This window comes from Mobula hypostoma, chromosome 7 (genome assembly GCF_963921235.1).
Source record: "Mobula hypostoma chromosome 7, sMobHyp1.1, whole genome shotgun sequence".
NCBI classification, from domain to species: Eukaryota; Metazoa; Chordata; class Chondrichthyes; order Myliobatiformes; family Myliobatidae; genus Mobula; species Mobula hypostoma.
Genome location: NC_086103.1, coordinates 42203541 through 42229279, shown reverse-complemented (window position 1 = coordinate 42229279; position 25739 = coordinate 42203541).

Genomic DNA, 25739 nt, shown 5'->3' with positions numbered 1-25739 from the left:
TCCTCGACAAAGTTTCATTTCAGTGAGATTTATTTCTCTCATCATCCTATACACGAGCTGACTTAGAAACAAACAGCACTTTTATATTAAGAGATATTAATATTATATTTTCCTTCTCCTTTCATGAGATGTGGTTAATGAGAGTATTTGAATAATAATTTCTTCAGGTGCTCACGATGAACTTGCACAGTGGACTTCACCTAATTAGAATCATTCCATCAGTGATAAGTGGCCTCTTCCCTGTATCTACCCTGGTTAACAAGGTTCCATTATCTATAAGTAATGAGTTACAGTATGCCTCTGTAAGTGTATATTACCTAGTGAACTACAGAAGGGTACAATGGAGATCTCCAGGTTGGAATGATGTGCAAATGAAAGTACTTGGTATGCAAGTATACTTCATCAAAAACTGCAACCACAACTGAGCAGTAACCTTGGAGTAATTTTGAACTCAGTGAATTAATTACAGTGTTCATAAAGTTTTGCCTTGAATTTTAGCTTAGAAACAGAAATGCCATTGAATGGAAAATCCTACAAAAAGTAGTGGATACGGCCCAGTCCACCACAGATAAAGCCCTCCCCACCATTGAGCACATCTACATGGAGCGTTGTCGCAGGAAAACAGCATCCATCATCAGGGACCCCCACCACCCAGGTTATGCTCTCGCTGGTGCCATCAGGAAGAAGGTACAGGTGCTTCAGGACTCTCACCACCAGGTTCAGGAACAGTTATTACTCCTCAACCATCAGACTCTTGAACCAGTGGAGATAACTTCACTCACCTTCACTTGCCCTGTACTGAACAGTTCCCACAACCTAATGAATCACTTTCGTAAGGCCAGTGATGTTGTGGGGATGGAACTGGACTCTCTGACGGTGGTGTCTGAAAAGAGGATGCTGTCCAAGTTGCATGCCATCTTGGACAATGTCTCTCATCCACTACATAACGGACTGGTTGGGCACAGGAGTACATTCAGCCAGAGACTCATTCCACCGAGATGCAACACAGAGCGTCATAGGAAGTCATTCCTGCCTGTGGCTATCAAACTTTACAACTCCTCCCTTGGAGGGTCAGACACCCTGAGCTAATAGGCTGGTCCTGGACTTATTTCCTGGCATAATTTACATATTACTATTTAATTATTTATGGTTTTATCACTATTTAATTATTTAAGATGCAACTGTAACGAAAACCAATTTCCCTCGGGATCAATTAAGTATGACTATGACTATGACTTTCAAGGACTCTACATCTCATGTTCTCAATATTTATTGCTTATTTATTTATCATTATTATTTCTTTTTTTCTTTTGTATTTGTACATTGATTGTTTGGCTGCCCTCTTGAGAGTGGTCTTTCTACTAAGGTGCTTGGAAAATGAACCTCAGGGCTGTATATGCTGACATATACAGTATGTATTTTGATCATAAATTTACTTTTGAACTTTGAAGTTTGTTATCCAGTTTTAATACACTCATTTTGAAATTGGTCTTTTCACTTCAGTAGAATTCCAGTTTTAACTTGGAGATGAGTGGGGACATATAGGCCTGCTTTCTCACCAAACCGAAGATTAGCAGTATGATGAAAATATAGAGACAAGTAAGCAAGACTAAAATCCACTGGAGGGCAAGGGAAGCAGGATTTACCTTTGCTTTTTGAAGGCTTGCTATATCATCTACCACCATAAACATTTATTCTCTGCACTACTGACACAGTGTCTGCAGTGAATAGCACCTACTAAATAGACTGCACTTAACGTCCTAGTTTACCCTAACAATGCGTCTGAAAACCATTACCTGCACTACCAAGAACAAAGACTTCAAGCACATGGGAATGTTCCATACATACTGCAGATGTGATGAAACCAAACTCAGTAAGGGATGGGTATGTGGTCATAAGTTTGTGCTGAATAGATTTCTGGTGGAGAGACTTTGGAAGATTTGGCATGGTGGGGTGGCAATTCATTGTCGGACAGGTGGTTCACAAAGCTGGGAAGGAGATAGACATCACACTGTATAGAAAATTACTCAAAATGGCTGCTGAGGGATGGAAGTGGGAGGACATTTCAGTGAGAATCCTAAGGTAGAAAGAAGTTCAGGCATCTCAGTAGTGTAGCAGTTTGCACATCACTTTATGGTATCTGCGATCACTGATCAGGGTTCAATTCGCGTCACTGCCTGTAAGGAGTTCATACATTCTTCTGGGAATTGTGTTGGTTTCTTCAGGGTGCTCTGGTTTCCTCCTACATTCCAAGGACATAGGGTTAGGGCTAGTGAGTTGCAGCCATACAATGTTGGAGCTGGAAGTGTGGCAATACTTGTGGGCTTTCTAGCACAATCATCAGTGATTTGATGCAAAACAGCACATTTCATTGTAAGAGCTGGACCCTTGATGTATGTGACAAATAAAGCTAATCTTTAAAAGAAAGCTTTATGGGCCATGTTTACAGTCGTATAGAGATACGTTAAGCATGCAGACCAATAGAAGACGATCCACCCCAGCTGGGCCTTGAAAATTAAAACGCTCCTCGGGAGTTTCCGTCTGCTAGTCTTTATCAAACCCTGCTAATGTGTTCTTCTGTGGATTTCTCCAGCTTACCTAAAATACATCTATAGTGGTTGCCTCAGCTACTTCTTATGATAGACAGTTTCACCTTCCAACCTCTCCCCGACAATAGATCTTTGTCCTGAATTTCCCAATGGACAATAGTAAATATGGCCCTCACCACTAGTCTGCATTAAAATAGGGTCCATTTCTCTAGAAAAGAATGATGACTTTATAAGGACGTGATTCTGTAGAATCAGTGGCTTCTGATGAAATGGTGCAAAATAAGTTAATACCATCCAAATAGGAGATTCACAAGTATCAATGGATGATGTGCACTGTGGGAGACTTCATGGTGAAGTGAAAGATTGTTGGAGGTTTGGTTTCAGGCCACAATTATGATAATATTTAAATTGTCATGTAATAGTAATTTGATTTAAACAAGATTTACATTTATATAATAAGTTCCGTGTCCTTTTCATGATGTGTCAAATCCCATTATAGCTGATAAAGTAAATGTTAAATATAGTCGTATTATGAAGGAAGAATGGTACCAAATTTATGTACAGCACACTCCCACAGTAAGGTGATAATGATCAAATATCCTGCGCGGTAATATTGATTCAAGGATACAATTCCTTAACTGATTAGTTAAAAAGTCTGTGCTATATTCCCTTAAATGTTAAATATCCTGATAGATTTTTAAATGGACAGGCGGAGATAGTCAGATGCAGGGTTAAAATTAATTAAGCAGCACTCAGGAAAGATTTCTGTTGGAGGTTATGACCACTCAATGCCTTACCTCACAATGCTGCAAGTAATGGCATTTACCCACAGTAGACCCTCTAATAGCCTACTCCAAAACAAATTTAATGTACATTTCCAGTCTTCTTTAACTGCAGCACACTTTAAATCCATTTAAGTGCTCTTAAGTCAGCCAAAATCTGTGGAACAGAATAAACAGTTGACGTGTTGACCCAAGACTCTGGAAGAGACATGGGCAGAAGGTGGAGGGAGGGAAAGGAGCACAAGATGACAGGTGATCGGTGAAGCCAGGTGAGGAGAAAGGTGAGTGGGTGGGGGTTGGACGGATGAAGTGAGAAGCTGGGAAGTGATAGCTGGAAGAGTTAAAGGGCTGAAGAAAAAGGAGCCTAGTAGGAGAGGACAGCAGACCATGGGAGAAAGGGAGGGAGGAGGGGCATCAGAGGGAAGAGAGAGCCAGGTAAGGAGAAGAGAAGGGGTGAGAGGGTAACCAGAATGGGGAAAGGACAAAGAGAGGAAGGGGAGTGGGGAGATATTACCAGATGTTAAAGAAATCAATGTTCATGCCATCAGGCTTCTTGCTTCATTCCCCTCTCTCTCTCCACCTTCTTATTCTGGTTACTGCCCCCTTTCTTTGCAGTCCTGATGTAAGCAGCGTTCAAGAAAGGTGTCCCAAAACGACCCTCCAGTCATGTTGCCTGGCTTGTTGAGTTCCTGCAGCAATGAGAGTCTTGCTCAAGATTTCCAGCATCTGCCAAACCTCATCTGCTTATTTGTGCTCTTAAAGTGGATGGATGGGGCTTTGGTTTAATTGCTCATCCAAAAGATGGTAGCCCTAATAATCTGGGGGCCCTTCCATAATGAGTTCAGGTGTCTGATGTGGGACTTGAACTGGGAAATTTCAGAGAGAATTTGCCACTTTTTCTTAAAGTAGACTCAGATTTTTTTGTTGACGATTTGAACAAAATAAAATCTGGATATAAGAAATTTTGTGTATGATATCAAAATGTAAATATCAGGGACATTAAACGATAAAAAATTGCAAAAGGATTAAAAGACTAAATAATTCAGTTTGGAGGAACCTGCATTTGTCTTCAAAAAATGAAGCCATAAATGATCAGCTTGTAATTTGCATAGCAGCATATTTTGGCATCATTAAGTAGTTGGGTTTGACTGTCCAGTTAATCAGGAAATGAACACTTATACCTCCATGCTGTCCAGTGGCCAGGAGAATCCTGGGCTAGGGAAAAATAATTCCACATGAATGCGATGTCAACAGAAGAATGTGTCTGTCCCTTGGAATGAGATCAATTGAAATTGGAAATAGATTTAATCACATTCACATGTAATCTGACCACTGTTTACCATATGTCTGAACTTTCAATTCGCTTTTTTCATTGTACTGCCTGTCCCCTACCTTGCAGATGGTGCACATGTCCTTTTGAATTTCTTGTTATAAAAAGAAATTTAACATTGATAGAGACTTATTGCATTTTAACGAAACTGGCTGTAATTATGTAGATACATGCAGTTCATAAGCTATCACTCTACACATCATATCAGATTAGCAAGTGCAGCATTTATTTTCATTGAGAATAATAAGTGACAAAAATCACGTTAATACTTTCCACTGAAGTTAATTAGTGTTCACAAAGACCCAGTGTCAAAAATATCTAACCATGATCATCATTGAGGTTTCATTCCAGTAGATTTACTGTCACCCTTTCAGCTCTAAAATGAAGGCAGATATGATGGCAACCAATTGTGATAATATATCCAATTTAAAGCCATATATTCCCTATAACAACCGAACAACCACTTCTGGGAATATCAGCTGGGGGGAGGGAGGATGTCTTGCACTGATTATTTAAAAGTAGTTCTAAGTATTGCACCTAATAAGATGAAAGACAAATAATAACTTGTCTGAAAGTAACTGGAATCATAACATTTTGGGAGGAAATTTAAATTATGATTACTTTGGGAATTTAGGGATCTTCAGACTTGATATGTCTTCATAATAACAAAATATCACAACGAATTTGCACTTTCATTATGCATGCTCTCAATTTTTTCGATGATGCATCGCTTGGTTAATGGTTTCAGTTTTGCAAGTGGCCCATAAATCTTTTCTTCTCTGGCAGTCTCATGGAGCAGGTGGCTGAGATATTTGATTTAGCCATATGAATGAATGGAGCTTGGCTGTGTACTGCCCATCCCTTCCCACATTGTCTTAGGCAGCTTGTCGTTTTTGTGCTGCCTGCTAATTATCATGACCCATATGGGCAGCCAGCATTTCCTGGACTACTCATCATCCGTTCCACTGTTAATATGTGATGAAACCAATGACCTTACAGACATGTTTCTGGATTTTGATATGTCTCAGAGCTTAATTTTTTATTAAGATACAGTGTGAAATAGGCCCTTCTGGCCCTTCAGGCAGCACTGGCCAGCAATCCCCTGATTTAATCCTAGCCTAATCATGGGACAAGTTACAATGACCAATTAACCTGCCAACCTGTATGTCATTGGACTGAAGGAAGAAACTAGAGCACTGGGCAGAAACCCATGCAGTCACAGGGAGAATACACAAACTCCTTAAAGGCAGCAGTGGGAATTGAACCAGCATCCCCGGTACTGTAAAGCATTGTGCTAAACACTACTGTAAGGCTCTTACAGGGATTATGCAATACTTGTTCCTTGTGTGACAGATTCTGCTAATGGTTTATTTCTGGGTGACACTGGTTTATTTTATGACACCTGAAAGTTCAGTAAGTTCGTTGCCGAGTAGCTGGAAGAAAATAGCATTGGAATTATTGTAATGATCACTGAGAGAATACCAGAAGCTTTCAACATGTCCTGGAGAACTTGCAGTATAGTGGACGAGAAGAGAGACATCCTCTTTAGTCCAGGGGGATCGGCTCCATCACCTGTAATGAGGACATCAATGACAGTAGCATTACTCCAGGGACATGGCTGAAATGTGGGATGACATTCAATTCTTAGTGGAGTTGTTAAGGTAGGAACACCGCTGAGGTTCTTTCTGCTCATATGAAAACCGTAGCTTCAAAATTCAATAACTCCCTATCTTCTGTCTTTTTTGATACTACCAATATCCTTTATGCTGAAGGCAGGTTTATAAGGCTGTCATTACTGCAGTTAAACTGTTTACAATGATGTTAGCAAGAACAAATGGGCTAAGTTGCCTTCTTCTTTCCACAAATTTCTACAATTCTATGAACAGGTCAACAGGGTAAAATCTTCTCTGTATCAAACCCAACTCACTGAATTTTCAAGCGTCATAAAATTAAACCAGTATCATCCAGAAATAGACCATTAACAGAAACTGTCAATCAAGGAACAGGTACTGCATGATCCCTATAAGAGCCTGACAGTACCACAAGTTGTAGGATGAGTTAAGCTCTGGGACGTATCAAAATCCAGAAATATGTCTTTCAGAAAGGATCAAATTTAAGTGTTATTTTTATTGTCAAGCAAACCTGCTGTGGGCTGTTGATACCCATAGAGAAAGTATGAGGTCTTTTATTGAAAAATAATTCCTGGCCTCATATCACAGTATCATGGTACTTACACCTCTCTGATAAATGTGTTAAATAATACTGTATTTATAAGATGGTATTTGAAATCTATTTTAAGAGAATTTCCAGTGTCAGATTGTAAATGAAGTATTTCTGCAAAAACGGTAAAATGAACCACACTCATTTTAAGTTTCCCATATTTCTTAACAATATGAGCACAATCATTGAGGGCAAAATAGAAGCACAGAAGGAGACCATTCAGCCCATCATGCCTTGAAAGAACTATCCATTTAGTCCGTCCCCAATGCTCTGCAATGCTTTTCATTTAAATTATTCATCCTATTCTCTTTTGGATATACCATAAACAGTGAATCTGCTTTCAATAGCTTTCCATGCAGAACCTTTGAGATAATAATAACTCATTGCATAATTTTCTTTTTCTTTATGTTCCCTTTGGTATTTCTGCTAGTTTGTTGATGATGCTGGCTGGCACTGTGGGTTGTGAGGAGGATGCAGAGAGGCTTCAAGGAGATTTCAACAGCTTAAATGAATGGAGAAGGCATGGCAGATGAATTACAATATGGAAAAATGTGAGCTTGTCTATTTTAGTTGAAAAAATATAAAAAATCAGCGTGCCTCTATAATGATTAGGGATTGAAAGATGTTGGATCCTTGTACACAAAGAACTGACAATTTATGGGCTGGTTCTGCAACAGTTAGGAGATAAACGGTATGTTGTCCTTTATCCTACACATATTTGAACATACCTTATCACAATCATAAAACATCGTGGTAAGTAGGCATCTGGAATATTGTGCACAGGTATGGTCTCTCTGCCAAGGAAAGGATGTATTTACAACAGAGTAGGTGAATTCAATAACACGTCACCAAATTAGCTTCTACAATGGAAAAGTATCTTGTCCTATGAAAAGGGATTAAGCAGATCATCCTATATAAAATTCTTTATGGTGTATCATATTGATGTATTAATGAAATTTATCCAGGGGCCAGAATCTGAAAAAAATGAGTTGGCGTTTCAGAGTAAGGCATTTCTTGGGATCAAAAATATAAATTCTGGATTTCTAACGAATCTCCTGTGTTTATGGATGTCCACTGAGAATTGAGATTAGAAGAAATTTCTTCACTACTGTGGTAAATCATTGGTATTCACTACCGCAGAGGGCTGTGAAGTCACTGATTACATTCAAAACAGAGATTGCTGGATTTCAGAAAGTCATGGGATTCCAGGGGCTAAGGTAAAGGACCAGTAATGATTTTTCTAAAGACAATAAATTTTCAAAGAAGAAGTTCCAAATAAGCTGCTTGAATCTGAGGGAAACTTTCTGGGTTCTGCATGAAAATCTGGTAAAAGCAGATTCAATATTTATAATACATCCAAAAAAAAAGAAGGATGTTTGCTTGCACCAGAAGCCCTTGTCCTTCTAGATGGAGAGATCACTGGTTTGAGGGGATCTGCTGGAATTTGCCAGGCAAATAACCACTCTATACTTTGTAGATAGAACAGACTTTAGTTGCAGTGCAGGAGTGGTGGAAGAATTAATATTCACGATGGTAGCTGGAATACTGGTCAAGCCATAGGTTGCTTTATTCTGGATGAAGGTGATTGCTTGACAGTTCTTGGAACTGTACTCATTCAGCAAGTGAAGTGCAGGGTTGAGAATGTAGACCAGGTGGGTGGTCTGAGCTGGGCACTAGGAATGTGGGATGTATGTGCATTTAGAACCAGATGTCTAGTAATGGGCCAGGTATGTGGAAGGAACCAGAGAATGGGAACATAGAACAAGTATGTGATTCGGGCTAAGACTGGGATTCAGGTTGAACCATTTATCACAATCCTCCCTTCCTATCTTTAGAACAACAAATTTATATTGATCTGTTCATCATGCTGAGAGCATCTGAGAATTTTTTAGTCCAGTTATGGAGCTAACTGAGGCACAAGGTGTGTGATATATTTTGATGCTTTGGCTATGAAATTTAGTGCATTCATTCTCTTCTCTGTATTTTAGTTTGTTCTACCCATTAACTATATTTTTCTTCCAATTCTTGCACTCTGCTTTTTAGACCCAGCAATGATTAAGAAATCCAGGGTCAGAATGTCTGGAGTCTCACTCAGGATAAATGAGTTGCACACCCAATTATTTTTAATTCCATATTTCTATGTTAACTCTTCACCATATTCATATTTGGCTGTGTTCCCTCTGCTGTTTTCTTGGGTTAAAAATACAATTTGCAGCCAATTCTAATTAATAAAGTCACAATGCAAATAACATTAATTGGCCAGATATTCAAATGAGAAAATAAGACTGATGTGACATGGCCCAAAACATCCACTCTTTATCCTTTTCTATTTATGCTTCCTATCCTGCTGAGTTCCTCTAGCATTTTCTGTGTGCTACTCTGGATTTCCAGCATCTGCAGAATCTTGTGCTTATAATTTACTGTCAATTGACTCAACCTAGTAAATGATTGCTCTAGCTTTGGAGCTGTTGTGTGTCTGCACTAGGGCATGTTCATACTGTGCTGCACAAATTACACTCACGTGTCATAAGTTTTCAAAATTCTACACTGAGATGTGGGCATTATTGGCCGAGTAAATATTAATTCTTTATGCCAATGTATCTTGATAGATAAGATTTTGGCAGGTCAAATGATCCAGGATCCTAATCCAGCAATGACAAAGGGTTAATGGCATATTTCCAAGTAAGGGTGGTGTGTACTATATGGAGAATCTGCAGTTGGTTGAACCACCATGGGACTACAGCCTAATCCTGCCAGTCAACAGAGGATGTCAGCTTGGAAGCTTCCGAATATTTCAGGAGTTCAGTTAAAAGCCAAATGCAGTCATACACTATTCACATCAAGGCTGGAATGGTTAGTGATAACAGATTTATTTTCATAATTGACATTTGTGAAAGAGATGAGAGCTGATCATTAACTTCTGGAAGGCCAGTGGCCACATGCTCCTGTTTATATCAATGGTGCTGAGGTTGAGAAGGTTGAAACTTCCAAGTTCCTAGGAGTGATGATAGCCTGTCGTGACCTAACCACCTGGACATCACATCCAAGAAAGCTCACCTGTGCATCAGGATATTTCCTCAATGTATTTGGTATGTCCCAATCGACCCTTACCAATTTTTACTGATGCACCATAGAAAGTATCCTGGATTCACAATGGCTTGGTATGGCAACTGCTCTGCCCAAGACCCACAACAAGTTATGTGGAAACCAGTTTCCCCTCCACGGATTCTAAATATGCATCTCGCTACATCAGTAAAGCAGCCGGCATAATCAAAGACCCCACCCACCCTGGACATTCCCATTTCTTCTTTCATAAGGTTAGAAGATACAAAGGCTTGAAGGAATGTATCACCATGCTTAATGACAACTTCTACCCTGCTGTTATAAGATTATCAAGTAGCTTCCTAACACAAAATTTTGACTATCTCGTTATGATCCTCCACCTTAATGTTTACCTCCACTGCCCTTTCTCTGTAGTTGCTACACTTTATTCAGCATTTTTTATTGTTTCACCTTAAGCAGTCCATCCATGCCATGGATCATTAGTTGACAGATCTCCAATATGTTACCATTGCTCAATATGCTACCAGAGATGCAGAGAAGGACAATATTACTGGACAGTGCATTATAGTTGTCATACTAATTCAGTGGCATCTCTTGCTGTCTTCAGATGTTCCAGATATATTAGAAAAAGGCTAGTAAATATACCACAAAATTTTTCTGTGCTGACACATCTCTGTTATAATGGAGTGAGTCATTTCCACAACACTGTTACAAAAGGTTTCAATGTCTGTCAATGCCAGTTCAGACAGTGCAAGTAACCCATTCAGGTAATGCTACTCTCTCAGGAACAATGGGAGCAGGGTTGGGAATCAAATGCCCTGCATTAGTAGTACCTCTTTTCACTATCTTGACCTTTGGAAGTAGTTATTAAAGGGCTGCACTACCATACAAACTACTGGGAATTGCGGCGAGGAATGAGTGTGTGACACAGTGATGGGAGTAGGTGGCAGACCCTTCTTAGAACTTGCAGGGGCTTCTGAAGAAAAAATAGTGCAGGAAGCAACTTCATTGTGAAAGAATGGTGAGAAAAAGGAGTTGCACGTACTTGTTTCTTGAAGATGTGTGACCTTTATGAATGCTTGCACTTTTTGAATCCCTGTCCTGAAACCAAATGGCCATTTCAGATGTGGATCTGAGAGTTTACTTTATCAAAAGTTCAAAGGACTGCTCTTTAGTTCTGCAATGTATCAGTGAGTAGCAAAGAGTCATATATGAGACATTGCAGCAGAGATCGACTGTAAGGATCCAGAGGGAAAGGTTCTGAAAATTAAGGTAACCCTGTCTTTACCTTTGAGTAGTCATATGAGTTTGTTTGGTGGACACTGCTAGCAAAGTCAAAGTCAGGTTAACCCTCACTTAGAGGAACTTTACCCCAGACTGCTTCTCATGAGATGTGCTGGTTTGCTACCCATTGCTCCTTTGTGGAGCTTATGATGGTTCATCGACTCCAAGAGAACTCACAACTCTCACACCCTCTGTACATCAGTGGCATAGCAGTGGAAGCTCTGGGAGTATACCTCTTGCATTGTCATGGTCCGGTCTGTGAAGTCCGCATTCCGGTTCACGGTCCGGTCCGCGGACTCCAGACTCCAGGTCTTCCGGCTGTCCCTTTTTTCAGTTGGGCTTAATCATAGGCACCTAATGCTCGTCTTGGGGCTGGAAATATAAGTGGCCCTGGGTTCGAGTGTGGGTGCTGGAATTAGGTGGTGGGTGGCTGCTAAGGCTGCTGGGGTGTTGTGGGGGACATTCTGTGGGAATATTGACCGGTGGCCTGTATAGGTCTGGAATGATATTTGTACATGGTTCCTTGGAAACTCTGATAGAATTGCAGGGAAGGAGACTGATGGTGACAGCAATAGCACAGAGTTTGAGTGGGAAGAGGTAGGGAGAGGGACTAAGAACAGGAAGATGATGGGTTGGAAGAGAAAGAAAGGAGGTGGGTCTAGTGTAGGTGGATGGAAAAATGAGGGAAGAGAAATTGAGGAGAAGGGCACGAGGGCAAAATTGCTAAATGTAGTGATAAGATTTGAGGGGGGAAAGGGAGTAAAGAAAATCAATATGCTTAAGCTAACAAAAATCATCAGAGGACATGTTGGGGAAGTGAGCCATGTGAGAATTTTAGGAAATGGAAACCTGCTGATAGGATGTAAAACTGAAGAGCAGATGGAGAAGGCAATGAAGGTGACTAATGCTGGGAAAGTCAAAGTGTCCAGGGTTGTAAGAGTTGGAGCACAAAGGGTCAATGGTTGCAAGGGGGTGATCTCCGGGATTCCCCTCAGTGTTAATATGAAGAAGCTAGTGGAGAACTTGAGGGTGAGGAATAGTTCAGTGAAGAGTGTGAAAAGAATGACAAGGGGAGCGGAGAAAAGGGAGACTGAAACCGTTCTGGTAGATTTTGTGGATAAGGTGCCTCCAAAGGAGTTGTATTTTGGATTTCTAAGATACAATGTAAGAGAATATATACCAAAACCTATGAGGTGTTTCAATTGCCAGGAGTTTGGGCATGTGGCCAAAGTGTGCAAAGGAAAGAGAAGATGTGCAAGGTGTGGTGGGGAACATGAATACGGAAAATGTGGAGAGGGAGTGAGACCACAGTGCTGTAATTGTGGATGTAACCATAGTGTGGAGAACTGGGGCTGTGAAGTGTTGAAAAAAGAGGTGGAGGTGCAGCAGATAAGGGTGAAGGAAAAAGTCTCATATGCTGAGGCAGTCAAGTTGGCAGGACAGAAGAAAATGAATGAGGGAGAGTGTAGCAAAGAGCAAGCAGCAGCTAAAGAAAAGCAAGATAAGAAGAATGCATGGATAGAGAAGAAGAAATTGGTGACCTTTATAGCAGGAGTGGTAAATGCAACGTATGAGATCAAATCTAAAACTGAAAGGATTCAGATTATTGTGAAAGCTGCAGAGCACCATTCGGGTATGATAGGATTAAAATGGGAAGATGAACTCAGGGTACAGTCAAGTCAAGAGACAGTATGTGTGGGTTGATATTACTAATAATGCTACTTCTTCAATGGAATGCAAGAAGCCTGGTTGCTAATGGACAAGATTTCAAGCAGCTTATAGCTAGTAGGAGAGAAAAGCCACATGTTGTGTGTATCCAGGAGACCTGGTTAAAACCTAATTTAGATTTTGTTTTATATGGTTATGAGGCAGTAAGGCGAGACAGGAGAGAGGGGGGAGGAGGAGGAGGATGTGCAACTTATGTAAAGCAAGGTATTCCTTATAGAATACTAGGTGTAGGAAGTGAACAAGAGTATGTGGTAGTAAAAGTATGGGGTGAAAGGAAAGAGTTGGTGATTGTGAATTATTATAATCCATGCAAAAGACTAGAGTTAAATAAGCTTGAGGAGATAGAAGGGCAGAATAGTAGTAACATTGTTTGGTGTGGTGATTTTAATGGACATAATGTATTATGGGGGAGTGACAAAACAGACATCAATGGTCGGGTAATGGAGGAGTTGCTAGATGAGAAATATTTAGTGTGCCTAAATGAGGGCAGTAGTACTAGAATTGATGTTAATACAGGCAAAGAAACTGTGCTTGATCTTACATTAGTATCAAACTCCATTGCACCAGTGTGTGATTGGTTAGTGTACCAAGAATGGAGTGTAGGGAGTGATCATTACCCAATCTGGTGCAAGATAAATATTTCTGCCTCATTGGTCACAGAAAATACAGGTGGGAAATAGATCCTTGAGAAAGCCAATTGGGAGAAATATCTGGAAAAAAGTGATAGATATCTAAGTCAGGTCAGTGATGGAATGGACATAGAAACACTTGACAGCATATTAAAACGAGCTATAATATCAGCTGCATTAGAATCCATTCCTAAAAGTAAAGGAAGAATAAAGAAGAGAATAATACCATGGTGGGACGATAATTGTAAGGAAGCAGTGAGAAATAGAAACAAGGCATTTAAACTGGTTAAAAGAACTCATAACTTCCAACATATGATTCAGTACAAACAAGCTCAGGCAATAGTAAGGAGGACAATAAGACATGCTAAAAGGACGCACTGGAGAAAGTATTGTGATTCAATCGGAAACACAACTCAAGTAGGAGAGGTGTGGGGGATGATAAAAAGGATGGGAGGGGACAGGAGAGAGTGGAGATACCCAGTTCAGGTTGATGGAAATGTGACTGCAGTAACAAATGAGGAAAAGACAGAGTTGTTGGCAAACACTTTTGTTATGATACATAGTTCCGATAATTTGTCTGAGAAGGGAAGAAGAGGTAGAGAGAGAACAAGAGCTGAAAATATGGAGGCTTTATGTAGGAAAACTAACTTTGACGGTGTGCAAGATGTCCCTTTCAGCATGGGAGAATTAAGAAAGGCACTAGATAAAACAGGAAAGACTGCGCCAGGTAACGATGAATTATGTTATAGTATGATCAAACACTTGAGTGAAGGAAGTCTAGAGAAACTACTGCTTCTGTATAACAAAGTCTGGGATGAAGGGAGAATACCAGGGAGCTGGAAAGAGGCAATAATTATTCCAATAAGAAAACCTGGGAAAGATGCTAGCAGGCCAGAAAACTACAGGCCAATTGCCTTGACGTCACATGTATGTAAACTTATGGAACGTATGATAAATGAAAGGTTAGTGTACTTCTTGGAAAGTAGAGGTATGGTGGCTGTGTATCGAAGCGGGTTCAGGAAAGGAAGGAATACTATGGATCCAGTGTTGTGTCTAGAGGATGAAATAAGAAAAGCTCAACTAAATAAAGAGACAGTGGTTGCAGTTTTTTTTAATGTTGAGAAAGCTTGTGATATGTTATGTTAAGAGGGGCTCCTAATCAAGCTACATTTACTGGGAATCGGGGCGGGGGGGGGATGATGTTCAATTGGGTTAAGGACTTTTTAAACAGGAGAACTATTCAGGTGAAGATAGGACCAGAGCTATCAAGCCAGTATGTTGTAGAAAACGGGACACCTCAGGGGAGTGTAGTGAGTCCAACTTTATTCTCCATTTGATAAATGATATATTCGTAAATATTCCAACTGAAGTGGAGCAGTCATTGTTTGCAGATGACGGGGCTTTGTGGAAAAGAGGGAGAAATATTGAACATATAGTTACGAAAATGCAAGATGGAATTAATCAAGTTGAAGAGTGGGGGGACAAAGTGGGGTGTTAAATTTGCAGTGGAGAAGACAAAAGCCATGTTCTTTACAAGGAAAAAGTTCAGAGGACTTAATTTGAATCTATATGGAAGTAACCTGGAGAGAGTTGAAAGTTTTCGGTTTTTGGGAGTGCACTTTGACTTGAGATTAACATGGAGAGAACATGTTAGAAATGTAGTTAGTAAATGTAAAAATGTGATAAATGTCATGAGGTGTCTTGCTGGATTGGAATGGGGTGCTGATTTTGCATCACTGAAGTATATTTATGCAGCATTAATAAGATCAAGATTAGACAATGGAAGTATTGTATACGGGTCAGCAGCAAAATCTGTGCTAGCAGAACTGGATATCGTGTAAGCTCGGGCTCTAAGGGTGTGCTTGGGAGTGGTTAGAACTTCCCCACTGTGTGCACTCCAAGTTGAAGCAAATGAAATGCCACTGGGGAACAGCTGGAGGCCAATTACTGGATTAATTTAAGGGGGCATGGTGATAGCCATCCTACAAAAAGGGTGTTGCAGACATGCTCAGAGAATGAGAGGACACAAAAAGAAAGATTTGGCTGGACAGGAGAGCAAACAGTAAAAGATATGGGTGTATATGATAAAGGGTTTTGTCCAAGTATGGTGTGGCCTTTCAGACCGTTCTGGGTATTAGAAAATCCCTCTGTAGATTTGGAATTGCTTAAGATTAAACACAGTAATAAGACAGCTGATACACTCAGTGAATATCATAGTTATAAGGAATGTAAGTATAAAGGCATGCAGATTTTAACGGATGGATCAAAGGATCCAGAAACAGGTGCAACAGGGTCTGCAATTGTTGTACCAAGTTATCGAGTGGAAATTAGCAAGAGAACACCTGATTGCTCGAGTGTATATGCAGTTGAAATGTTTGCCATATTGTTAGCACTAGAATGGAGTGAGCAGGTTGATTGTAATAATTTTGTGATATGTAGCGACTCTGTGTCGGCTCTTGCAAGCAATAAGGCGGGTACAGCTAGAGGTCACCAGGATCTGCTTTATGAAATCCTGTTTGCAAATTCAGGACTGGCTAGACAAGGCAAAAATATCGCATTCATGTGGGTTCCAGCACATTCGGGTACTATGGGAATTGAGTCAGCAGATAGGCTGGCAAAAGCAGCAGTCAAAAAAGGATCGATAGAGGTCAATATTAAACTATCAAAATCAGAGGGGAAGAGCATAGTGTGGAGAAGGATAAATCAACAGTGGTAGCAGCATTGGGATAGAGCGATAAAAGGAAGACATTTACATTCAATTCAGAACAGAGTAGATATGGGAAGAAGAAGGGCAGTAAAGAGGAAGGAGCAAGTAATTACAAGTAGACTGAGAACTGGGCACAGCAACCTTAATGGCACTCTGGCCATCATAAATAAGCATCCAACAGGTTTTTGTGATCTATGTCAGGAGACTGAAACAGTAGAACATATCCTTATTTCATGCCGGAAATTTGCACAGGAAAGGCAACAAATGTTACAACAATTACACAAAATAGGACTGGTAGAGAACAATGTTAAAGGTTTATTGGAATGTGGGGAGAGTGATCAGGGAGGAAATGGTTGTTTAGTTATTTAATGGCGACGGGACTGGAAAGACAGCTTTAAAGTGAATGGACAATGAGGGACAATAAATCCTGAAAATGGCAGCAATGCAACGGTGTGGATGCCAACTGCCCTCAAAACTCAAAGAAGAAGAAATATGGGTGCTGGTTTGTCTTGTCAGTATCTTGTCCTCGCCTCTGCGGGATAAGTCAGGCTGTCTTTGCTGTTACCCTGAGGCTGGACTGGTCCCTTTCTCTTCCCCTTCCTTCTGGACCCTTGCCTACAACCTTGTCAAGTTCTAGCACTGGAGTGAGACCAGAGCCTTGCTGTGTCAAGATAAGGAACTGTCTATCGTTGAGTTGGAACTGTCTCTGTGTCCATGCTTTCGCTAGGTAGGTCCGGCCATTTGCCACTACCTAGTGTTGGGAACCATCTCGTCGTGTTCAGCATTCTGTGTAGAGTCCCGACCCCAAGTCCTGTTCCCAAGGAGGGATACTGTCTCTGTGTTCCATGTCCTTGTGTTCCTGACTCTCCAGTCCAAGCCTCTGTGTTCCCGTGCTCTAGACTAAGGCTCTGTGTTCCTGTTTTTCCCAAGACTAAGGCTCTGTGTTCTGCATTCCTGTCATCCCAAGTCCAAGGTTCCGAGGTTCCTGACGTCCCAAGTCCAAGGCTCAGCTGTTCCTGAGTACCAAGTCAAGGCTTCGTGTTCTTGTCCTGTCCATGTGCTTCATCCTGTACTGGAGTTCCCTCATCCTGCCCAGGAGTCTCTCATTCTGTCCTGTAGCCTCACCTAGTCCTGTCTCCCAAGACCATGTCATGTCTTCGCCTAGTTCCAGAGTCCGAGCCCGAGTCAAGACCCAGGTTTTGGGTCCTTGTCCAGTCTCCGGCTCGGAGTCCAAGCCCAGGCTCCTAGTTATCAGTTCCTTGTCCTGGTCCCACTTGTCTAGCCAATGTCCTAGCCCAAGTCTGTGTTCTTGTCCCAGCTCTCTAGTCAAGTCCTGTTCCTAGTACTTCAGTATATGTGTCTTGCATTTGGGTCCGCTCCCAGCCTCCCCCGTTATGACAGAATGAACCAGCCATACATGGACCCAACAACGCAGACATTGTCATCTAACTCTCGTCATCCTGGGTTCCCTCCTGATTGAATACCCTCCCTCCCACCCGCCCAGGTCGTCCTTAGTCCTGGAGAGCTAGTTCAGTCACCCGGAGGCTCCCATAGAGGGGGGTACTGTCATGGTCCGATCCGTGAAGACCACGTTCCAGTTCAAGGTCCGGTCCATGGACTCCGGACTCCAGGTCTTCCAGCTGTCCCTTGTTTCAGTTGGGCTTAAGCATAGGCACCTGATTCTCGTCTTGGGGTTGGGAATATAAGTGGCCCTGGGTTCGAGTGTGGCTACTGGGCTGGCTGGAGTTCTAGAACCTGGAGTGTTGGAGAGACGACTGGAGTTCTGCCTGCAGTGTTTTGCTCTGGTTTTTTACTGGGTTTTTGGAGGACGATGGCGGTTGGCTAGACAACTAGACCATGAATGGATGGAGGATGGCAGGAGGAAGTGATGATTTGAGAAGTGAGTTAGAGATGGAAGATGGTGGGAAAGAGGAATGGATTGTAAAGAGTAAGAAAAGAAAACAGGTATGAGTAGTCAAATTCTGAGGGGTCAGGGGATGATTGAAAAAGGATAGCGAAAGAATGGAAAGAAGATGAGATTAAAGCAATTATAAAACTGAGTGAAGATGGGGCATCTTTTGGGGATTGGAACCTGATTTATTTGACAAACGTAATCAACAAACTTATAGGTGAAGTCAAAAGAGCCAAGGTATTTAGAAATGGATCGCTATTAGTGATATGTTGGGATAGTGCTCAGGAAGGCAAAGTGATAAGATTAAATAAAATACCTGTAGACAGCAAAAAAAGTACAATGCTCAATACTCAACAATAGAAAGTGGACTAGAGGAGTTATTTTGGGGATTCCAACAAAAGTTACTATGGATGAGATTAAACAGAACATAAAAGGAGCAAAAATTATTGAGGCCAAACGTTTGAAAGTTACAAGAGATGGAAAAAAGTGTGATAGTTTATCGGTGATGATTAACTTTGATGAAGAGAGATTGTCGACTAAAGTTTATTTAGGGTATATGTGTTATGAGGTCAGAATATATATACCACCACCTTTAAGATGTTTTAAATGTCAGAAATTTGGGCATATTGCGGTGATCTGCAGAGGGAAACAAAGATGTGGGAGATGCGCTGGAGAACATGAATATGGCAAGTGTGAGGCAGGAGCTGGGCTGAAATGTTGCAATTGTGGGGAGGAACACAGTTGCGCTTATTGAGGGTGCATTATTAACAAGAAGGCAGCTGAGATACAATATGTTAAAGTAACTCAAAGGATTAGTTACGCTGAGGAGGTGAAAGGTTTCGCTGAAAAGGAGAAGGCTACTAAGCAAACAAATACAGGGAATAATAAACCAGTGAACTGTGAGGGCTGTAATATGCTAAATACGGACACACTAATAATTAATAGAAAAGATTTCGTACTGTTTATGGTAGATGCAATTAACTGTTCGGCGCAAACAGACAAAAGAACAGAAAAAAAATCAAAATTATAGTCAAGTCTGCAGAAAAATATCTTGGTATTACAGGGCTTAGGTGGGAAGCAGTTGAAAAAACGTTGAATGGAGGATCAAACAGATCACAGGCAGGGGAGGTGGGATCTTAATGGCAATATGTATTTTGCAATGGAATGCAAGGAGTCTTATTGCAAATGGTCAAGAATTTAAGAAAAATGTATCAAACTTAAGGAAAAACCTTAGATTCTATGTATACAAGAAACATGGTTGAAACCACAATTAGATTTTGTTTTACAAAGATATACAGCAATTAGGAGGGATAGAAGCAATGACAATGGTGGAGGAGTAGCAACACTTATAGCCAGTGGGATGAGATATAATATAGTCAACTTAGGGCAGAAGTATGAATCTATAATAATCAAAATATAGATAAGCAGAGAAAGCTTGGTAATAATAAATTATTATAATAGAAACATAGAAACATAGAAAATAGGTGCAGGAGTAGGCCATTCGGCCCTTCGAGCCTGCACCGCCATTTATTATGATCATGGCTGATCATCCAACTCAGAACCCTGTACCAGCCTTCCCTCCATACCCCCTGACCCCCGAAGCCACAAGGGCCATATCTAACTCCCTCATAAATATAGCCAATGAACTGGCCTCAACTGTTTCCTGTGGCAGAGAATTGCACAGATTCACCACTCTCTGTGTGAAGAAGTTTTTCCTAATCTCGGTCCTAAAAGGCTTCCCCTCTATCCTCAAACTGTGGCCCCTCGTTCTGGACTTCCCCAACATCAGGAACAATCTTCCTGCATCTAGCCTGTCCAATCCCTTTAGGATTTTATACGTTTCAATCAGATCCCCCCCTCAATCTTCTAAATTCCAATGAGTACAAGCCCAGTTCATCCAGTCTTTCTTCATATGAAAGTCCTGCCATCCCAGGAATCAATCTGGTGAACCTTCTTTGTACTCCCTCTATGGCAAGGATGTCTTTCCTCAGATTAGGGGACCAAAACTGCACACAATACTCCGGGTGTGGTCTCACCAAGGCCTTGTACAACTGCAGTAATACCTCCCTGCTCCTGTACTCGAATCCTTTCGCTATAAATGCCAGCATACCATTCGCCTTTTTCACCGCCTGCTGTACCTGCATGCCCACTTTCAATGACTGGTGTATAATGACACCCAGGTCTCGTTGCACCTCCCCTTTTCCTAATTGGCCACCATTCCGATAATAATCTGTTTTCCTATTTTTGCCACCAAAGTGGATAACTTCATATTTATCCACATTAAATTGCATCTGCCATGAATTTGCCCACTCACCCAACCTATCCAAGTCACCCTGCATCCTCTTAGCATCCTCCTCACTGCTAACACTGCCACCCAGCTTCGTGTCATCCGCAAACTTGGAGATGCTGCATTTAATTCCCTCATCCAAGTCATTAATATATATTGTAAACAACTGGGGTCCCAGCACTGAGCCTTGCGGTACCCCACTAGTCACCGCCTGCCATTCTGAAAAGGTCCCGTTTATTCCCACTCTTTGCTTCCTGTCTGCTAACCAATTCTCCACCCACACCAATACCTTACCCCCAATACCGTGTGCTTTAAGTTTGCACACTAATCTCTAATTAGAAGACTAAGCAAAGATACATTAAACAAAGTGGTGGTAGGATGCAAGGGAAAATAATATGGTGTGGGGATTTCAATGGACACAGAACACTATGGAGATGTAAAAATGTGGATGAAAATGGATTAGTGATAGAAGAATTTCTACATGAAAAACTGGTATGTATAAATAATGGAGAAGGTATGAGATATAATATATCCCAAAACACAGAAACTGCAATAGACTTAACATTTGTAAGTAGAGAGTTAGCAGGAATCAGTACTTGGAGATATTAAAACAAACTACAGTAGGAAATGATCACTATCCCTTACTCACAAGGATTCAGGTTAAAATAGAACAAAATGTAGGATCTAGAGTGTCAAGGTGGAAACTAAATAAGGTGGAGTGGAAGGTATTTCAAAAAAGAAGTGAAGTAAGATGCACAAAGATTTTAGATGAAAATATTTCAAATATAGAAGAAATGAGTGATAAATTGGTCACAGCAATTATAAATTCGGCAGAAGAATCAATTCCGAAAAGTAAAGGTACAGGAAAGAGGAAAAATGTTCCATGGTGGAATTGTGAATGTAGTAGACGTATGAAAGCAAGAAATAAACCATTTAAAATTTTAAAAAGACAACATTCGGTAGAAACATTAATACAATATAAAAAAGCACAGGCAGAAGTTCGGAAAACAATCACACAAGCAAAGTGAGCATTTTGGAGACAGTATTGTAACAAAATTGGAAGAGAAACTCAACTGTCCAAAATACAGGGCATGATAAGGAAAATGAATGGTATAAGAAGTAGTAAAGAGATTCCTGTGGTAAAAAGTAAGGACAAAATGGCAATTAACTATGTAGAAAAGGCAGCAATATTAGCAAAAACTTTTGTAAACATACATAGCTCGGAGAAGTTGACGGTCGAGGCTAGACAGCAAAGGGAGGAGAGGCTTAAGCAAAATTCAGGAATGACGGACAAAAGAGCAACACCAGAAGGAGTGCTGGATACACCGATTAGCGTAACAGAAATAGAAAGAGCCATTACGAATGCACAGCCAACTTCTCCTGGGAAGGATCAAGTGTGGGGTATAATGCTGAAGCATTTATCAAGAAGTGCACTTCTAGTTCTACAGAGACTGTTTAATAAAATATGGGAAATAGGTAAACTACCAAATGCATGGAAACATTCTGTTATTGTTCCAGAATTAAAACCTGGTAAAGATTCATCAGACCCAACAAATTATAGACCAATTGCACTAACTTCACAGCTAGGTAAACTTATGGAATGAATAATAACCGATAGGCTTACATACTTCCTAGAAAAAATAAATCTTATTTCTCCCTACCAAAGTGGTTTTCGTAAAGGAAGAACTACAGTAGATTCAATACTTAGCTTGGTGTCTGAAATTAGGAAGGCTCAAACAAATAAAGAAATGGTCCTGGCGGTATTTTTTGACATAGAAAAGGCATACAATATGCTCTGGAAAGAGGGAGTGTTAATTAAATTGAAAGAACTAGGGAAGGAAAATTATATAATTGGGTTCTAGGCTTTCTTTTTGGTTGAACAATTCAAGTCAAGGTGGAAACAGAGTACTCCAGGACATATATGGTTGAAAATGGAACACCACAAGGTAGCGTCTGCAGTCCATTACTATTTTCCATAGTGATAAATGATATATTTGCGCAAGTTGAACATAGTGTGAAAAATCCTTATATGCAGATGACGGGGCTTTATGGGTGAGGGGAAGAAATTTAATTTATATATAAAGGAAAATGCAAAATGCAATAAATAAAGTGGAGGAGTGGGCAAATAAATGGGGTTTTAAATTGTCTACAAGTAAGTCACAAGTGATATGTTTCTCAAGAAGTCACAAACCAGTTTCCGTGAGATTATATGAACAAAAATTAGAGCAGGTAAAGGTAATTCGGTTTCTTGGTTTGTTATTTGATGAGAAACTTGCATGGAAAAAGCAAACTGAGAAAATTACAAACAAATGTAAAAAAATAAATAACTTATTGAGGGGTCTTGCCAGGCAGGATTGGGGTGCGAGCAGGATATTGCTATTAAATATTTATCAAGCTTTAATGAGGGCTACATTGGATTATGGAAGTGTAGCTTACATGTCAGCTGCAGAAAGTAATTTAAAGATGCTGGATGTTGAGCAAGTTCAGGCCCTCAGGATATGTAGTGGTGAATTCAGAACTTCACCGATATCAGCTCTTCAAGTCGAACTGGGGGAAATGCCATTAAGACTTAGAAGAATAAAGCTAATGCTAAATTACTGAGTTAACATCATGGGACATAACTACTCACATCCAGCTCAAGCTATATTAAAAGACTGCTGGGAACATAATAATTCAAGTTATAATAACTTTGGATGGATTGGGGATGCAGCAGCACAAAAATATGGTCTACACGAAATGGAAGATAGCCCTACAGTTCCAATATCTGATGTTCCTCCATGGCTCTTTACAATGCATACGGCAGATAAAAACCTGCAACAACCTTTAAAAAAGAAGTCTAACTATGGAATCAAACAGATAGTACAAGAATATATAAATTCGCATTTTAGAAATGAACTTGTAATTTTTGCAGAAGGAACAAAAGATCCTAAATCTGGCCACACAGGTATTGCAGTCTACATTCCTCAGTGCAAAACTAGTATCAGGAAAAGAACATCAAACCATTTATCAGTGTATACAACAGAATTAATGGCAATATTGAGTGCATTATCTTGGATAGAAGAAAATAATACCAAAAAGGTTGTAATCTGTTCAGACACTTTATCTACATTAACCTCGATAAAATCAGAAAGTAGACAGGATATCTTATTGGAGGTTTTATGCAAGTTATATACACTGACCAAAAATGGGGTAGAAGTAAGCTTTCTTTGGGTTCCTGCTCAATGTGGAGTGAAGGATAATGAAAAGGTGGGGATAGTATAGCTAAACAATCGCTCAAATCATCTTTAATAGACGTCCAGATCCCTCTTAGCAAAGCGGAAGTCAAGAGCATTGTAAAAACACATATTGAGGAGATATGGCAGAAGCATTGGGATGAGAGTGAAACAGGGAGACAACTGTACAAAATACAGAGGCAATTCAGATACAAAAGATTGTCAAGTGGATATAAAAAGACAGAAGTGATCATCAGTCGTTTGAGAATTGGACACACTAATCTTAATTACACATTACACAAAATAGGGAAACATCCAACTGGTTTGTGTGAATACTGTAATCAACCAGAAACAGTTGAACATGTATTGATAAAATGTAAGAAGTATCAAAAAGAAAGAGTGAAGATGTTAGGAGTGCTTAAGATAAACAAAAAAACTGATGTGGGTATAGAAGACATTTTAAGTGGGAATTCTAGAAAAATACAGATCGGTATCATGAAGTTTCTGAAAGACTCAGGTTTATTATACAGAATATAGGGAATGCAATTCTTTTCCTTTCTCCTGTTTATCCAACGATCCACACTCCAGTCTAGGTGGCGGTAATGCACCTAAAAGCTGGTTTGCCAACCGCCATAAAACAACAGAAGAAGAAGAAGAAGAAGAAAAAGAAGTGTGGTTGCTGGTTCGTCTTGTCAGTATCCCGTCCTCGCCTCTGTTGGTTAAGTCAGGCCATCTTTGCCATTACCCTGAGGCTGGACTGTTCCCTTCCCTTCCCCTTCCTTTGGAAGCCTTGCCCACAACCTGTGTCTGGAGCTTTGCCCGCAACTTATCAAGTTCTACCACCGGAGCGAGACCGTAGCCTTACTGTGTCAAGATAAGGAACTGTCTATTGTTGAGTTGGATCTGTCTCTGCATCCACGCCTTCGCTAGGTAGGTCTGGCCGTTTGCCACTACCTAGTGTTGGGAACTGTCTCGTCGTGTTCAGCATTCTGTGTAGAGCCCCAGCCCCAAGTCCTGTTCCCAAGAAGGGGTCCTGGCTCTGTATTCCATGTATGAGTCCCGGCCCTAAGTCCTGTTCCCAAGGAGAGATCCCGGCTCTGTGTTCCATGTCCCTGTGTTCCTGTCTCTCAAGTCCAATGCTCCGTGTTCCCAAGCTCTAGACCAAGGCTCTGTGCTCCTGTCCTCCACAAGACCAAGGTTCTGTGTTCTGCATTCCTGTTAACTCAAATCCAAGGTTCCAAGGTTCCTGCCGTCCCAAGTCCAAGGCTCGGCTGTTTCTAAGTACCAAGTCAAGGCTTCTTGTTCTCATCCTGTCTATGTGCTTTGTCCTGTGCTGGAGTTCTCTCGTCCTGTGCTGGAGTTCCCGTGACCTGTACTGGAGTTCCCTTGTCCTGCCCAGGAGTCTCTAATTCTGTCCCGTAGCCTCGCCAAGTCATGTCTCCCAAGATCACGTCATGTCTTCGGCTAGTTCCGGAGTCCGAGCCCGAGTCAAGACCCAGGTTCTGGGTCCTTGCCTGGTCTCTGGCTCGGTGTCCGAACCCAAACCTCGTCATGTCCTCACCTCAAAGAACCCAAACCTCGTCATGTCCTCGCCTCGAAGTGCCCAAGCCACGATGTCCAGTCCTGTGCCACGCCATGTCCTCACCTAGTTCCGGGGTCTGAGCCTGAGTCAAGACCCAGGTTCTGGGTCCTTGTCCAGTCGCCGGCTCGGTGTCCAAGCCCAGGATCCTAGTTCCCAGTTCCTTGTCCAGGTCCTGCTTGCCTACTCAATGTCCTAGCCCAGGTCTGTGTTCTTGTCCCAGCTCTCCAGTCAAGTCCTGTTCCTAGTACTTCAGTGTCTGTGACTTGCATTTGGGTCCGCTCCCAGCGCCCTCCCCCCTTTATGACATGCACAACCTCTCATGGCCCCAGAACACATACTAAAACACAGTGAAAGTTCATCAATGCCTCTACTTTTTGAGGAGGCTAAAGAGAGCTGGACTGTGAACATCCATCCTCCCATCATTCTATGGATGTGCAGGAAAGAACATCCTAAC